Genomic DNA, 19,101 nt, shown 5'->3' on the forward strand with positions numbered 1-19,101 from the left:
CTATTCTAAATCAACCGGCCTAAAGATTGCCACAAAAGTTTCAAAAATCGTCGAACCGTGACTCATTTTTTTAGAACGGACTTCAAACGTCCCAGATTAGGGTTTCTGAATTAGGGCCTCGATTTTAAGCATTCTTTTACTGTTTTATGCACTCCGTTTCTTTGAAATTCTATTGTAAATCATCCAGCCTAATGATTCCCAACAAAAGTTTCGAAAATCGTCGACCGTGAATCGGTTTTTTTAGCACGTACTTCAAACGACCCAGATTAAGGTTTCTTAATTAGGGTCTGGATTTTAAGCACTCTTTCACTCTTTTATGCGTTCTGTTTCTTCGAAATTATATTCAAAATCATCCGGCCTAATGATTCCCCAAAAAAGTTTCAAAAAATGTCGACAGTGACTCGGTTTTTTTAGCATGTACTTCAAACGTCCAAGATTAAGGTTTCCGAATTAGGGTCTCGATTTTAAGCACTTTTTTACTGTTTATGCTCTCCGTTTCTTCGAAATTCTATTATGAATCATCCGGCCTAATGATTCCCCAAAAAAGTTTCAAAAAATGTCGACAGTGACTCGGTTTTTTTAGCATGTACTTCAAACGTCCAAGATTAAGGTTTCCGAATTAGGGTCTCGATTTTAAGCACTTTTTTACTGTTTATGCTCTCCGTTTCTTCGAAATTCTATTATGAATCATCCGGCCTAATGATTCCCCAAAAAAGTTTCAAAAAATGTCGACCGTGACTCGATTTTTTTAGCACGTACTTCAAACGTCCAGATTAAGGTTTCCGAATTACGGTCTCGATTTTAAGAACTTTCACTGTCTTATGCACTCTGTTTCTTCGAAATTCTATTCTAAATCATCCGGCCTAATGATTCCAAACAAAAGTTTTGAAAAACGTCGTCCGTGACTCTATTTTTTTAGCACGTACTTCAAACGTCCCAGATTAAGGTTTCCGAATTAGGGTCTCGATTTTAAGCACTCTTTCACTGTTTTATGCACTTCGCTTCTTCAACATTCTATTCTAAATTTTCCGGCCTAAAGATTCCCCAACAAAAGTTTCGAAAAACGTCGACCGTGACTCGGTTTTTTTAGCACGTACTTCAAACGTCCCAGATTAAGGTTTCCGAATTACGGTCTCAATTTTAAGCACTCTTTCACTCTTTTATGCCCTCAGTTTCTTCAAAATTATATTCTAAATCATCCGGCCTAATGATTCCCCAAAAAAGTTTCGAAAAACGTCGAAGATGACTCGATTTTTTTAGCACGTACTTCAAACATCCCAGATTAGGGTTTCTGAATTATGGTCTCGATTTTAAGCACTCTTTCACTGTCTTATGCACTCTATTTCTTCAAAATTCTATTCGAAATCATCCGGCCTAATGATTACAAACAAAAGTTTTGAAAAACGTCGTTCGTGACTCTGTTTTTTTAGCACGTACTTCAAACGTCCCAGATTAAGGTTTTTGAATTAGGGTCTCGATTTTAAGACCTATTTCACTATTTTATGCACTTCGTTTCTTTGAAATTCTATTCTAAATCATCCGGCCTAAAGATTGCCACAAAAGTTTCAAAAATCGTCGAACCGTGACTCATTTTTTTAGAACGGACTTCAAACGTCCCAGATTAGGGTTTCTGAATTAGGGCCTCGATTTTAAGCATTCTTTTACTGTTTTATGCACTCCGTTTCTTTTAAATTCTATTGTAAATCATCCAGCCTAATGATTCCCAACAAAAGTTTCGAAAAACGTCGACCGTGAATCGGTTTTTTTAGCACGTACTTCAAACGACCCAGATTAAGGTTTCTTAATTAGGGTCTGGATTTTAAGCACTCTTTCACTCTTTTATGCGTTCTGTTTCTTCGAAATTATATTCAAAATCATCCGGCCTAATGATTCCCCAAAAAAGTTTCAAAAAATGTCGACAGTGACTCGGTTTTTTTAGCATGTACTTCAAACGTCCAAGATTAAGGTTTCCGAATTAGGGTCTCGATTTTAAGCACTTTTTTACTGTTTATGCTCTCCGTTTCTTCGAAATTCTATTATGAATCATCCGGCCTAATGATTCCCCAAAAAAGTTTCAAAAAATGTCGACCGTGACTCGATTTTTTTAGCACGTACTTCAAACGTCCAGATTAAGGTTTCCGAATTACGGTCTCGATTTTAAGCACTTTCACTGTCTTATGCACTCTGTTTCTTCGAAATTCTTTTCTAAATCATCCGGCCTAATGATTCCAAACAAAAGTTTTGAAAAACGTCGTCCGTGACTCTATTTTTTTAGCACGTACTTCAAACGTCCCAGATTAAGGTTTCCGAATTAGGGTCTCGATTTTAAGCACTCTTTCACTGTTTTATGCACTTCGCTTCTTCAACATTCTATTCTAAATTTTCTGGCCTAAAGATTCCCCAACAAAAGTTTCGAAAAACGTCGACCGTGACTCGGTTTTTTTAGCACGTACTTCAAACGTCCCAGATTAAGGTTTCCGAATTACGGTCTCAATTTTAAGCACTCTTTCACTCTTTTATGCACTCAGTTTCTTCGAAATTATATTCTAAATCATCCGGCCTACTGATTCCCCAAAATAGTTTCGAAAAACTTCGTCCTTGACTCGATTTTTTTAGCACGTACTTCAAACATCCCAGATTAGGGTTTCTCAATTATGGTCTCGATTTTAAGCACTCTTTCACTGTCTTATGCACTCCATTTCTTCAAAATTCTATTCGAAATCATCCGGCCTAATGATTACAAACAAAAGTTTTGAAAAACGTCGTTCGTGACTCTGTTTTTTTAGCACGTACTTCAAACGTCCCAGATTAAGGTTTTTGAATTAAGGTCTCGATTTTAAGACCTATTTCACTATTTTATGCACTTCGTTTCTTTGAAATTCTATTCTAAATCAACCGGCCTAAAGATTGCCACAAAAGTTTCAAAAATCGTCGAACCGTGACTCATTTTTTTAGAACGGACTTCAAACGTCCCAGATTAGGGTTTCTGAATTAGGGCCTCGATTTTAAGCATTCTTTTACTGTTTTATGCACTCCGTTTCTTTGAAATTCTATTGTAAATCATCCAGCCTAATGATTCCCAACAAAAGTTTCGAAAATCGTCGACCGTGAATCGGTTTTTTTAGCACGTACTTCAAACGACCCAGATTAAGGTTTCTTAATTAGGGTCTGGATTTTAAGCACTCTTTCACTGTTTTATGCGTTCTGTTTCTTCAAAATTATATTCAAAATCATCCGGCCTAATGATTCCCCAAAAAAGTTTCAAAAAATGTCGACAGTGACTCGGTTTTTTTAGCATGTACTTCAAACGTCCAAGATTAAGGTTTCCGAATTAGGGTCTCGATTTTAAGCACTTTTTTACTGTTTATGCTCTCCGTTTCTTCGAAATTCTATTATGAATCATCCGGCCTAATGATTCCCCAAAAAAGTTTCAAAAAATGTCGACCGTGACTCGATTTTTTTAGCACGTACTTCAAACGTCCAGATTAAGGTTTCCGAATTACGGTCTCGATTTTAAGAACTTTCACTGTCTTATGCACTCTGTTTCTTCGAAATTCTATTCTAAATCATCCGGCCTAATGATTCCAAACAAAAGTTTTGAAAAACGTCGTCCGTGACTCTATTTTTTTAGCACGTACTTCAAACGTCCCAGATTAAGGTTTCCGAATTAGGGTCTCGATTTTAAGCACTCTTTCACTGTTTTATGCACTTCGCTTCTTCAACATTCTATTCTAAATTTTCCGGCCTAAAGATTCCCCAACAAAAGTTTCGAAAAACGTCGACCGTGACTCGGTTTTTTTAGCACGTACTTCAAACGTCCCAGATTAAGGTTTCCGAATTACGGTCTCAATTTTAAGCACTCTTTCACTCTTTTATGCCCTCAGTTTCTTCAAAATTATATTCTAAATCATCCGGCCTAATGATTCCCCAAAAAAGTTTCGAAAAACGTCGAAGATGACTCGATTTTTTTAGCACGTACTTCAAACATCCCAGATTAGGGTTTCTGAATTATGGTCTCGATTTTAAGCACTCTTTCACTGTCTTATGCACTCTATTTCTTCAAAATTCTATTCGAAATCATCCGGCCTAATGATTACAAACAAAAGTTTTGAAAAACGTCGTTCGTGACTCTGTTTTTTTAGCACGTACTTCAAACGTCCCAGATTAAGGTTTTTGAATTAGGGTCTCGATTTTAAGACCTATTTCACTATTTTATGCACTTCGTTTCTTTGAAATTCTATTCTAAATCATCCGGCCTAAAGATTGCCACAAAAGTTTCAAAAATCGTCGAACCGTGACTCATTTTTTTAGAACGGACTTCAAACGTCCCAGATTAGGGTTTCTGAATTAGGGCCTCGATTTTAAGCATTCTTTTACTGTTTTATGCACTCCGTTTCTTTTAAATTCTATTGTAAATCATCCAGCCTAATGATTCCCAACAAAAGTTTCGAAAAACGTCGACCGTGAATTGGTTTTTTTAGCACGTACTTCAAACGACCCAGATTAAGGTTTCTTAATTAGGGTCTGGATTTTAAGCACTCTTTCACTCTTTTATGCGTTCTGTTTCTTCGAAATTATATTCAAAATCATCCGGCCTAATGATTCCCCAAAAAAGTTTCAAAAAATGTCGACAGTGACTCGGTTTTTTTAGCATGTACTTCAAACGTCCAAGATTAAGGTTTCCGAATTAGGGTCTCGATTTTAAGCACTTTTTTACTGTTTATGCTCTCCGTTTCTTCGAAATTCTATTATGAATCATCCGGCCTAATGATTCCCCAAAAAAGTTTCAAAAAATGTCGACCGTGACTCGATTTTTTTAGCACGTACTTCAAACGTCCAGATTAAGGTTTCCGAATTACGGTCTCGATTTTAAGCACTTTCACTGTCTTATGCACTCTGTTTCTTCGAAATTCTTTTCTAAATCATCCGGCCTAATGATTCCAAACAAAAGTTTTGAAAAACGTCGTCCGTGACTCTATTTTTTTAGCACGTACTTCAAACGTCCCAGATTAAGGTTTCCGAATTAGGGTCTCGATTTTAAGCACTCTTTCACTGTTTTATGCACTTCGCTTCTTCAACATTCTATTCTAAATTTTCTGGCCTAAAGATTCCCCAACAAAAGTTTCGAAAAACGTCGACCGTGACTCGGTTTTTTTAGCACGTACTTCAAACGTCCCAGATTAAGGTTTCCGAATTACGGTCTCAATTTTAAGCACTCTTTCACTCTTTTATGCACTCAGTTTCTTCGAAATTATATTCTAAATCATCCGGCCTACTGATTCCCCAAAATAGTTTCGAAAAACTTCGTCCTTGACTCGATTTTTTTAGCACGTACTTCAAACATCCCAGATTAGGGTTTCTCAATTATGGTCTCGATTTTAAGCACTCTTTCACTGTCTTATGCACTCCATTTCTTCAAAATTCTATTCGAAATCATCCGGCCTAATGATTACAAACAAAAGTTTTGAAAAACGTCGTTCGTGACTCTGTTTTTTTAGCACGTACTTCAAACGTCCCAGATTAAGGTTTTTGAATTAAGGTCTCGATTTTAAGACCTATTTCACTATTTTATGCACTTCGTTTCTTTGAAATTCTATTCTAAATCAACCGGCCTAAAGATTGCCACAAAAGTTTCAAAAATCGTCGAACCGTGACTCATTTTTTTAGAACGGACTTCAAACGTCCCAGATTAGGGTTTCTGAATTAGGGCCTCGATTTTAAGCATTCTTTTACTGTTTTATGCACTCCGTTTCTTTGAAATTCTATTGTAAATCATCCAGCCTAATGATTCCCAACAAAAGTTTCGAAAATCGTCGACCGTGAATCGGTTTTTTTAGCACGTACTTCAAACGACCCAGATTAAGGTTTCTTAATTAGGGTCTGGATTTTAAGCACTCTTTCACTGTTTTATGCGTTCTGTTTCTTCAAAATTATATTCAAAATCATCCGGCCTAATGATTCCCCAAAAAAGTTTCAAAAAATGTCGACAGTGACTCGGTTTTTTTAGCATGTACTTCAAACGTCCAAGATTAAGGTTTCCGAATTAGGGTCTCGATTTTAAGCACTTTTTTACTGTTTATGCTCTCCGTTTCTTCGAAATTCTATTATGAATCATCCGGCCTAATGATTCCCCAAAAAAGTTTCAAAAAATGTCGACCGTGACTCGATTTTTTTAGCACGTACTTCAAACGTCCAGATTAAGGTTTCCGAATTACGGTCTCGATTTTAAGAACTTTCACTGTCTTATGCACTCTGTTTCTTCGAAATTCTATTCTAAATCATCCGGCCTAATGATTCCAAACAAAAGTTTTGAAAAACGTCGTCCGTGACTCTATTTTTTTAGCACGTACTTCAAACGTCCCAGATTAAGGTTTCCGAATTAGGGTCTCGATTTTAAGCACTCTTTCACTGTTTTATGCACTTCGCTTCTTCAACATTCTATTCTAAATTTTCCGGCCTAAAGATTCCCCAACAAAAGTTTCGAAAAACGTCGACCGTGACTCGGTTTTTTTAGCACGTACTTCAAACGTCCCAGATTAAGGTTTCCGAATTACGGTCTCAATTTTAAGCACTCTTTCACTCTTTTATGCCCTCAGTTTCTTCAAAATTATATTCTAAATCATCCGGCCTAATGATTCCCCAAAAAAGTTTCGAAAAACGTCGAAGATGACTCGATTTTTTTAGCACGTACTTCAAACATCCCAGATTAGGGTTTCTGAATTATGGTCTCGATTTTAAGCACTCTTTCACTGTCTTATGCACTCTATTTCTTCAAAATTCTATTCGAAATCATCCGGCCTAATGATTACAAACAAAAGTTTTGAAAAACGTCGTTCGTGACTCTGTTTTTTTAGCACGTACTTCAAACGTCCCAGATTAAGGTTTTTGAATTAGGGTCTCGATTTTAAGACCTATTTCACTATTTTATGCACTTCGTTTCTTTGAAATTCTATTCTAAATCATCCGGCCTAAAGATTGCCACAAAAGTTTCAAAAATCGTCGAACCGTGACTCATTTTTTTAGAACGGACTTCAAACGTCCCAGATTAGGGTTTCTGAATTAGGGCCTCGATTTTAAGCATTCTTTTACTGTTTTATGCACTCCGTTTCTTTTAAATTCTATTGTAAATCATCCAGCCTAATGATTCCCAACAAAAGTTTCGAAAAACGTCGACCGTGAATTGGTTTTTTTAGCACGTACTTCAAACGACCCAGATTAAGGTTTCTTAATTAGGGTCTGGATTTTAAGCACTCTTTCACTCTTTTATGCGTTCTGTTTCTTCGAAATTATATTCAAAATCATCCGGCCTAATGATTCCCCAAAAAAGTTTCAAAAAATGTCGACAGTGACTCGGTTTTTTTAGCATGTACTTCAAACGTCCAAGATTAAGGTTTCCGAATTAGGGTCTCGATTTTAAGCACTTTTTTACTGTTTATGCTCTCCGTTTCTTCGAAATTCTATTATGAATCATCCGGCCTAATGATTCCCCAAAAAAGTTTCAAAAAATGTCGACCGTGACTCGATTTTTTTAGCACGTACTTCAAACGTCCAGATTAAGGTTTCCGAATTACGGTCTCGATTTTAAGCACTTTCACTGTCTTATGCACTCTGTTTCTTCGAAATTCTTTTCTAAATCATCCGGCCTAATGATTCCAAACAAAAGTTTTGAAAAACGTCGTCCGTGACTCTATTTTTTTAGCACGTACTTCAAACGTCCCAGATTAAGGTTTCCGAATTAGGGTCTCGATTTTAAGCACTCTTTCACTGTTTTATGCACTTCGCTTCTTCAACATTCTATTCTAAATTTTCTGGCCTAAAGATTCCCCAACAAAAGTTTCGAAAAACGTCGACCGTGACTCGGTTTTTTTAGCACGTACTTCAAACGTCCCAGATTAAGGTTTCCGAATTACGGTCTCAATTTTAAGCACTCTTTCACTCTTTTATGCACTCAGTTTCTTCGAAATTATATTCTAAATCATCCGGCCTACTGATTCCCCAAAATAGTTTCGAAAAACTTCGTCCTTGACTCGATTTTTTTAGCACGTACTTCAAACATCCCAGATTAGGGTTTCTCAATTATGGTCTCGATTTTAAGCACTCTTTCACTGTCTTATGCACTCCATTTCTTCAAAATTCTATTCGAAATCATCCGGCCTAATGATTACAAACAAAAGTTTTGAAAAACGTCGTTCGTGACTCTGTTTTTTTAGCACGTACTTCAAACGTCCCAGATTAAGGTTTTTGAATTAAGGTCTCGATTTTAAGACCTATTTCACTATTTTATGCACTTCGTTTCTTTGAAATTCTATTCTAAATCAACCGGCCTAAAGATTGCCACAAAAGTTTCAAAAATCGTCGAACCGTGACTCATTTTTTTAGAACGGACTTCAAACGTCCCAGATTAGGGTTTCTGAATTAGGGCCTCGATTTTAAGCATTCTTTTACTGTTTTATGCACTCCGTTTCTTTGAAATTCTATTGTAAATCATCCAGCCTAATGATTCCCAACAAAAGTTTCGAAAATCGTCGACCGTGAATCGGTTTTTTTAGCACGTACTTCAAACGACCCAGATTAAGGTTTCTTAATTAGGGTCTGGATTTTAAGCACTCTTTCACTGTTTTATGCGTTCTGTTTCTTCAAAATTATATTCAAAATCATCCGGCCTAATGATTCCCCAAAAAAGTTTCAAAAAATGTCGACAGTGACTCGGTTTTTTTAGCATGTACTTCAAACGTCCAAGATTAAGGTTTCCGAATTAGGGTCTCGATTTTAAGCACTTTTTTACTGTTTATGCTCTCCGTTTCTTCGAAATTCTATTATGAATCATCCGGCCTAATGATTCCCCAAAAAAGTTTCAAAAAATGTCGACCGTGACTCGATTTTTTTAGCACGTACTTCAAACGTCCAGATTAAGGTTTCCGAATTACGGTCTCGATTTTAAGAACTTTCACTGTCTTATGCACTCTGTTTCTTCGAAATTCTATTCTAAATCATCCGGCCTAATGATTCCAAACAAAAGTTTTGAAAAACGTCGTCCGTGACTCTATTTTTTTAGCACGTACTTCAAACGTCCCAGATTAAGGTTTCCGAATTAGGGTCTCGATTTTAAGCACTCTTTCACTGTTTTATGCACTTCGCTTCTTCAACATTCTATTCTAAATTTTCCGGCCTAAAGATTCCCCAACAAAAGTTTCGAAAAACGTCGACCGTGACTCGGTTTTTTTAGCACGTACTTCAAACGTCCCAGATTAAGGTTTCCGAATTACGGTCTCAATTTTAAGCACTCTTTCACTCTTTTATGCCCTCAGTTTCTTCAAAATTATATTCTAAATCATCCGGCCTAATGATTCCCCAAAAAAGTTTCGAAAAACGTCGAAGATGACTCGATTTTTTTAGCACGTACTTCAAACATCCCAGATTAGGGTTTCTGAATTATGGTCTCGATTTTAAGCACTCTTTCACTGTCTTATGCACTCTATTTCTTCAAAATTCTATTCGAAATCATCCGGCCTAATGATTACAAACAAAAGTTTTGAAAAACGTCGTTCGTGACTCTGTTTTTTTAGCACGTACTTCAAACGTCCCAGATTAAGGTTTTTGAATTAGGGTCTCGATTTTAAGACCTATTTCACTATTTTATGCACTTCGTTTCTTTGAAATTCTATTCTAAATCATCCGGCCTAAAGATTGCCACAAAAGTTTCAAAAATCGTCGAACCGTGACTCATTTTTTTAGAACGGACTTCAAACGTCCCAGATTAGGGTTTCTGAATTAGGGCCTCGATTTTAAGCATTCTTTTACTGTTTTATGCACTCCGTTTCTTTTAAATTCTATTGTAAATCATCCAGCCTAATGATTCCCAACAAAAGTTTCGAAAAACGTCGACCGTGAATCGGTTTTTTTAGCACGTACTTCAAACGACCCAGATTAAGGTTTCTTAATTAGGGTCTGGATTTTAAGCACTCTTTCACTCTTTTATGCGTTCTGTTTCTTCGAAATTATATTCAAAATCATCCGGCCTAATGATTCCCCAAAAAAGTTTCAAAAAATGTCGACAGTGACTCGGTTTTTTTAGCATGTACTTCAAACGTCCAAGATTAAGGTTTCCGAATTAGGGTCTCGATTTTAAGCACTTTTTTACTGTTTATGCTCTCCGTTTCTTCGAAATTCTATTATGAATCATCCGGCCTAATGATTCCCCAAAAAAGTTTCAAAAAATGTCGACCGTGACTCGATTTTTTTAGCACGTACTTCAAACGTCCAGATTAAGGTTTCCGAATTACGGTCTCGATTTTAAGCACTTTCACTGTCTTATGCACTCTGTTTCTTCGAAATTCTTTTCTAAATCATCCGGCCTAATGATTCCAAACAAAAGTTTTGAAAAACGTCGTCCGTGACTCTATTTTTTTAGCACGTACTTCAAACGTCCCAGATTAAGGTTTCCGAATTAGGGTCTCGATTTTAAGCACTCTTTCACTGTTTTATGCACTTCGCTTCTTCAACATTCTATTCTAAATTTTCTGGCCTAAAGATTCCCCAACAAAAGTTTCGAAAAACGTCGACCGTGACTCGGTTTTTTTAGCACGTACTTCAAACGTCCCAGATTAAGGTTTCCGAATTACGGTCTCAATTTTAAGCACTCTTTCACTCTTTTATGCACTCAGTTTCTTCGAAATTATATTCTAAATCATCCGGCCTACTGATTCCCCAAAATAGTTTCGAAAAACTTCGTCCTTGACTCGATTTTTTTAGCACGTACTTCAAACATCCCAGATTAGGGTTTCTCAATTATGGTCTCGATTTTAAGCACTCTTTCACTGTCTTATGCACTCCATTTCTTCAAAATTCTATTCGAAATCATCCGGCCTAATGATTACAAACAAAAGTTTTGAAAAACGTCGTTCGTGACTCTGTTTTTTTAGCACGTACTTCAAACGTCCCAGATTAAGGTTTTTGAATTAAGGTCTCGATTTTAAGACCTATTTCACTATTTTATGCACTTCGTTTCTTTGAAATTCTATTCTAAATCAACCGGCCTAAAGATTGCCACAAAAGTTTCAAAAATCGTCGAACCGTGACTCATTTTTTTAGAACGGACTTCAAACGTCCCAGATTAGGGTTTCTGAATTAGGGCCTCGATTTTAAGCATTCTTTTACTGTTTTATGCACTCCGTTTCTTTGAAATTCTATTGTAAATCATCCAGCCTAATGATTCCCAACAAAAGTTTCGAAAATCGTCGACCGTGAATCGGTTTTTTTAGCACGTACTTCAAACGACCCAGATTAAGGTTTCTTAATTAGGGTCTGGATTTTAAGCACTCTTTCACTGTTTTATGCGTTCTGTTTCTTCAAAATTATATTCAAAATCATCCGGCCTAATGATTCCCCAAAAAAGTTTCAAAAAATGTCGACAGTGACTCGGTTTTTTTAGCATGTACTTCAAACGTCCAAGATTAAGGTTTCCGAATTAGGGTCTCGATTTTAAGCACTTTTTTACTGTTTATGCTCTCCGTTTCTTCGAAATTCTATTATGAATCATCCGGCCTAATGATTCCCCAAAAAAGTTTCAAAAAATGTCGACCGTGACTCGATTTTTTTAGCACGTACTTCAAATGTCCAGATTAAGGTTTCCGAATTACGGTCTCGATTTTAAGAACTTTCACTGTCTTATGCACTCTGTTTCTTCGAAATTCTTTTCTAAATCATCCGGCCTAATGATTCCAAACAAAAGTTTTGAAAAACGTCGTCCGTGACTCTATTTTTTTAGCACGTACTTCAAACGTCCCAGATTAAGGTTTCCGAATTAGGGTCTCGATTTTAAGCACTCTTTCACTGTTTTATGCACTTCGCTTCTTCAACATTCTATTCTAAATTTTCCGGCCTAAAGATTCCCCAACAAAAGTTTCGAAAAACGTCGACCGTGACTCGGTTTTTTTAGCACGTACTTCAAACGTCCCAGATTAAGGTTTCCGAATTACGGTCTCAATTTTAAGCACTCTTTCACTCTTTTATGCCCTCAGTTTCTTCAAAATTATATTCTAAATCATCCGGCCTAATGATTCCCCAAAAAAGTTTCGAAAAACGTCGAAGATGACTCGATTTTTTTAGCACGTACTTCAAACATCCCAGATTAGGGTTTCTGAATTATGGTCTCGATTTTAAGCACTCTTTCACTGTCTTATGCACTCTATTTCTTCAAAATTCTATTCGAAATCATCCGGCCTAATGATTACAAACAAAAGTTTTGAAAAACGTCGTTCGTGACTCTGTTTTTTTAGCACGTACTTCAAACGTCCCAGATTAAGGTTTTTGAATTAGGGTCTCGATTTTAAGACCTATTTCACTATTTTATGCACTTCGTTTCTTTGAAATTCTATTCTAAATCATCCGGCCTAAAGATTGCCACAAAAGTTTCAAAAATCGTCGAACCGTGACTCATTTTTTTAGAACGGACTTCAAACGTCCCAGATTAGGGTTTCTGAATTAGGGCCTCGATTTTAAGCATTCTTTTACTGTTTTATGCACTCCGTTTCTTTTAAATTCTATTGTAAATCATCCAGCCTAATGATTCCCAACAAAAGTTTCGAAAAACGTCGACCGTGAATTGGTTTTTTTAGCACGTACTTCAAACGACCCAGATTAAGGTTTCTTAATTAGGGTCTGGATTTTAAGCACTCTTTCACTCTTTTATGCGTTCTGTTTCTTCGAAATTATATTCAAAATCATCCGGCCTAATGATTCCCCAAAAAAGTTTCAAAAAATGTCGACAGTGACTCGGTTTTTTTAGCATGTACTTCAAACGTCCAAGATTAAGGTTTCCGAATTAGGGTCTCGATTTTAAGCACTTTTTTACTGTTTATGCTCTCCGTTTCTTCGAAATTCTATTATGAATCATCCGGCCTAATGATTCCCCAAAAAAGTTTCAAAAAATGTCGACCGTGACTCGATTTTTTTAGCACGTACTTCAAACGTCCAGATTAAGGTTTCCGAATTACGGTCTCGATTTTAAGCACTTTCACTGTCTTATGCACTCTGTTTCTTCGAAATTCTTTTCTAAATCATCCGGCCTAATGATTCCAAACAAAAGTTTTGAAAAACGTCGTCCGTGACTCTATTTTTTTAGCACGTACTTCAAACGTCCCAGATTAAGGTTTCCGAATTAGGGTCTCGATTTTAAGCACTCTTTCACTGTTTTATGCACTTCGCTTCTTCAACATTCTATTCTAAATTTTCTGGCCTAAAGATTCCCCAACAAAAGTTTCGAAAAACGTCGACCGTGACTCGGTTTTTTTAGCACGTACTTCAAACGTCCCAGATTAAGGTTTCCGAATTACGGTCTCAATTTTAAGCACTCTTTCACTCTTTTATGCACTCAGTTTCTTCGAAATTATATTCTAAATCATCCGGCCTACTGATTCCCCAAAATAGTTTCGAAAAACTTCGTCCTTGACTCGATTTTTTTAGCACGTACTTCAAACATCCCAGATTAGGGTTTCTCAATTATGGTCTCGATTTTAAGCACTCTTTCACTGTCTTATGCACTCCATTTCTTCAAAATTCTATTCGAAATCATCCGGCCTAATGATTACAAACAAAAGTTTTGAAAAACGTCGTTCGTGACTCTGTTTTTTTAGCACGTACTTCAAACGTCCCAGATTAAGGTTTTTGAATTAAGGTCTCGATTTTAAGACCTATTTCACTATTTTATGCACTTCGTTTCTTTGAAATTCTATTCTAAATCAACCGGCCTAAAGATTGCCACAAAAGTTTCAAAAATCGTCGAACCGTGACTCATTTTTTTAGAACGGACTTCAAACGTCCCAGATTAGGGTTTCTGAATTAGGGCCTCGATTTTAAGCATTCTTTTACTGTTTTATGCACTCCGTTTCTTTGAAATTCTATTGTAAATCATCCAGCCTAATGATTCCCAACAAAAGTTTCGAAAATCGTCGACCGTGAATCGGTTTTTTTAGCACGTACTTCAAACGACCCAGATTAAGGTTTCTTAATTAGGGTCTGGATTTTAAGCACTCTTTCACTGTTTTATGCGTTCTGTTTCTTCAAAATTATATTCAAAATCATCCGGCCTAATGATTCCCCAAAAAAGTTTCAAAAAATGTCGACAGTGACTCGGTTTTTTTAGCATGTACTTCAAACGTCCAAGATTAAGGTTTCCGAATTAGGGTCTCGATTTTAAGCACTTTTTTACTGTTTATGCTCTCCGTTTCTTCGAAATTCTATTATGAATCATCCGGCCTAATGATTCCCCAAAAAAGTTTCAAAAAATGTCGACCGTGACTCGATTTTTTTAGCACGTACTTCAAACGTCCAGATTAAGGTTTCCGAATTACGGTCTCGATTTTAAGAACTTTCACTGTCTTATGCACTCTGTTTCTTCGAAATTCTATTCTAAATCATCCGGCCTAATGATTCCAAACAAAAGTTTTGAAAAACGTCGTCCGTGACTCTATTTTTTTAGCACGTACTTCAAACGTCCCAGATTAAGGTTTCCGAATTAGGGTCTCGATTTTAAGCACTCTTTCACTGTTTTATGCACTTCGCTTCTTCAACATTCTATTCTAAATTTTCCGGCCTAAAGATTCCCCAACAAAAGTTTCGAAAAACGTCGACCGTGACTCGGTTTTTTTAGCACGTACTTCAAACGTCCCAGATTAAGGTTTCCGAATTACGGTCTCAATTTTAAGCACTCTTTCACTCTTTTATGCCCTCAGTTTCTTCAAAATTATATTCTAAATCATCCGGCCTAATGATTCCCCAAAAAAGTTTCGAAAAACGTCGAAGATGACTCGATTTTTTTAGCACGTACTTCAAACATCCCAGATTAGGGTTTCTGAATTATGGTCTCGATTTTAAGCACTCTTTCACTGTCTTATGCACTCTATTTCTTCAAAATTCTATTCGAAATCATCCGGCCTAATGATTACAAACAAAAGTTTTGAAAAACGTCGTTCGTGACTCTGTTTTTTTAGCACGTACTTCAAACGTCCCAGATTAAGGTTTTTGAATTAGGGTCTCGATTTTAAGACCTATTTCACTATTTTATGCACTTCGTTTCTTTGAAATTCTATTCTAAATCATCCGGCCTAAAGATTGCCACAAAAGTTTCAAAAATCGTCGAACCGTGACTCATTTTTTTAGAACGGACTTCAAACGTCCCAGATTAGGGTTTCTGAATTAGGGCCTCGATTTTAAGCATTCTTTTACTGTTTTATGCACTCCGTTTCTTTTAAATTCTATTGTAAATCATCCAGCCTAATGATTCCCAACAAAAGTTTCGAAAAACGTCGACCGTGAATTGGTTTTTTTAGCACGTACTTCAAACGACCCAGATTAAGGTTTCTTAATTAGGGTCTGGATTTTAAGCACTCTTTCACTCTTTTATGCGTTCTGTTTCTTCGAAATTATATTCAAAATCATCCGGCCTAATGATTCCCCAAAAAAGTTTCAAAAAATGTCGACAGTGACTCGGTTTTTTTAGCATGTACTTCAAACGTCCAAGATTAAGGTTTCCGAATTAGGGTCTCGATTTTAAGCACTTTTTTACTGTTTATGCTCTCCGTTTCTTCGAAATTCTATTATGAATCATCCGGCCTAATGATTCCCCAAAAAAGTTTCAAAAAATGTCGACCGTGACTCGATTTTTTTAGCACGTACTTCAAACGTCCAGATTAAGGTTTCCGAATTACGGTCTCGATTTTAAGCACTTTCACTGTCTTATGCACTCTGTTTCTTCGAAATTCTTTTCTAAATCATCCGGCCTAATGATTCCAAACAAAAGTTTTGAAAAACGTCGTCCGTGACTCTATTTTTTTAGCACGTACTTCAAACGTCCCAGATTAAGGTTTCCGAATTAGGGTCTCGATTTTAAGCACTCTTTCACTGTTTTATGCACTTCGCTTCTTCAACATTCTATTCTAAATTTTCTGGCCTAAAGATTCCCCAACAAAAGTTTCGAAAAACGTCGACCGTGACTCGGTTTTTTTAGCACGTACTTCAAACGTCCCAGATTAAGGTTTCCGAATTACGGTCTCAATTTTAAGCACTCTTTCACTCTTTTATGCACTCAGTTTCTTCGAAATTATATTCTAAATCATCCGGCCTACTGATTCCCCAAAATAGTTTCGAAAAACTTCGTCCTTGACTCGATTTTTTTAGCACGTACTTCAAACATCCCAGATTAGGGTTTCTCAATTATGGTCTCGATTTTAAGCACTCTTTCACTGTCTTATGCACTCCATTTCTTCAAAATTCTATTCGAAATCATCCGGCCTAATGATTACAAACAAAAGTTTTGAAAAACGTCGTTCGTGACTCTGTTTTTTTAGCACGTACTTCAAACGTCCCAGATTAAGGTTTTTGAATTAAGGTCTCGATTTTAAGACCTATTTCACTATTTTATGCACTTCGTTTCTTTGAAATTCTATTCTAAATCAACCGGCCTAAAGATTGCCACAAAAGTTTCAAAAATCGTCGAACCGTGACTCATTTTTTTAGAACGGACTTCAAACGTCCCAGATTAGGGTTTCTGAATTAGGGCCTCGATTTTAAGCATTCTTTTACTGTTTTATGCACTCCGTTTCTTTGAAATTCTATTGTAAATCATCCAGCCTAATGATTCCCAACAAAAGTTTCGAAAATCGTCGACCGTGAATCGGTTTTTTTAGCACGTACTTCAAACGACCCAGATTAAGGTTTCTTAATTAGGGTCTGGATTTTAAGCACTCTTTCACTGTTTTATGCGTTCTGTTTCTTCAAAATTATATTCAAAATCATCCGGCCTAATGATTCCCCAAAAAAGTTTCAAAAAATGTCGACAGTGACTCGGTTTTTTTAGCATGTACTTCAAACGTCCAAGATTAAGGTTTCCGAATTAGGGTCTCGATTTTAAGCACTTTTTTACTGTTTATGCTCTCCGTTTCTTCGAAATTCTATTATGAATCATCCGGCCTAATGATTCCCCAAAAAAGTTTCAAAAAATGTCGACCGTGACTCGATTTTTTTAGCACGTACTTCAAACGTCCAGATTAAGGTTTCCGAATTACGGTCTCGATTTTAAGCACTTTCACTGTCTTATGCACTCTGTTTCTTCGAAATTCTTTTCTAAATCATCCGGCCTAATGATTCCAAACAAAAGTTTTGAAAAACGTCATCCGTGACTCTATTTTTTTAGCACGTACTTCAAACGTCCCAAATTAAGTTTTCTGAATTAGGGTCTCGATTTTAAACACTCTTTTACTGTTTTATGCTCTCCGTTTCTTCGAAATTCGATTCTAAATAATCAGGCCGAATGATTCACCACAAAAATTTCGAAAAACATTTGAGTGTGACTTGGTTTTTTTAGGACGTACTTCAAACGTCCCAGATTAAGGTTTCCGAATTATGATCTCGATTTTAAGCACTCTTTCACTGTTTTATGCACTTCGTTTCTTCGAAATTCTATTCTAAATCATCCGGCCTAAAGATTTCGTAACGAAAGTTTCGAAAAACGTGGACCGTGACTCGGTTATTTTAGCACGTACTTCAAACGTCCCAGATTAAGGTTTTCGAATTAGGGTCTCGATTTTAAGCACTCTTTTACTTTTTTATGCTCTTCATTTCTTCAAAATTCTATTCTAAATCATCCGACCTAATGATTCGCCACAAAAGTTTCAAAAATCGTCGAACCGTGACTCATTTTTTTAGCACGGACTTCAAAAGTCTTAGATTAGGGTTTCTGAATTAGGGTCTCATTTTAAGCACTCTTTTATTGTTTTATGCACTCTGTTTCTTTGAAATTCTATTGTAAATCATCCGGCCTAATGATCCCAACAAAAGTTTCAAAAAACGTCGACCGTGACTCGGTTTTTTTAGCACATACTTCAAACGTCCCAGATAATGGTTTCCGAATTAGGGTCTCGATTTTAAGCACTCTTTTACAGTTTATTCTCTCCGTTTCTGCGAAATTATATTCTAAATCATCAGGCCTAATGATTCGCCACAAAAGTTTCGAAAAACGTAGTCCGTGACTCTGTTTTTTTTACCATGTACTTCAAACGTCCCAGATTGAGGTTTTCGAATGACAGTCTCGATTTTAAGATTAGTTGCTTGAGAGGAGAGCTCCGGAACCTATTCTTTCAATTCATTCAATCCGTGAGCTCCGGAACCTATTCTTTCGACTCATTCACATCCAGATCATTCATCTTTGGAATCCATATTAGGCAAGGAGACATTGCTTATTCCTTGGTCTATTAGAGAACTATCTCTCCAGGGATTGTGAAAGATGTTCCACCCACTAGAATGTTTCGACTGGAACGAGAATCTCGATAACCTAAACAAAAATGCAGAAGTGAGCCTACTCCTCTCTCCCCCTTTTTTAGCCAACACCATCAACCCCATTCATTTTGAACCTTGAATGATTCAAAGCAAAAAATAGAAGATAAATAGAAGGATAGGAGATCAGAAAGATACGTGGACGACTTGACTCTCGTATAGGTCGGATGTTTCCATGAACAGTAAGCAGTGGATCTCCCCTGATTTTGGGAAAGCTGGTGTGGTGGCCGCGTGTGAATTCTCTTTCAAGGCAAGGGGCCAGATCGACATTCTTGTTTACTCTTATCCGGTCGAGGTGGTTTTTGTTTACCAGCGTGTAGGTGGTCTAAGTTCCTATGACCGATTCTTTCTGACCCCTGTGAACATCTTTTCTTAATGTATTAAAGAGGGCCTCTCTAACCGGTGAAAAGTGGTGGGTGTCCACTAACGGCCATTCCTGGCTCGGCTCCGATAATGCAATTCTAGGAGGAGTCGGTAGTTTGGCACTGGATCCCTTTGGACCTGGAGAACATTGGACGCTGGGTCAGGGTTTGGTGAACCAACTGTCCTCTCCATTACAGTCTCGCTGCTTCTCTCCTATTTATTCTTTATAGAGGTAAATAAATAGGTGTTTTCATCTTCCGTCCTGGACTGATTGAACAAGGTAAAGCATCTTCGCTCCTCTCCTGTCCTTTACAGTCGAGTGTCTTTGCTCCTCTAGTTTCAGTATCGGGCCCCTTTTTCGTTGCCTAGATTACACCTTTGGAATACCCCTGAAGGGAATTTTGCTCT

Source organism: Cucurbita pepo, chromosome 5 (assembly GCF_057944985.1).
Source record: "Cucurbita pepo subsp. pepo isolate OVF chromosome 5, ASM5794498v1, whole genome shotgun sequence".
Taxonomy (NCBI): Eukaryota; Viridiplantae; Streptophyta; class Magnoliopsida; order Cucurbitales; family Cucurbitaceae; genus Cucurbita; species Cucurbita pepo.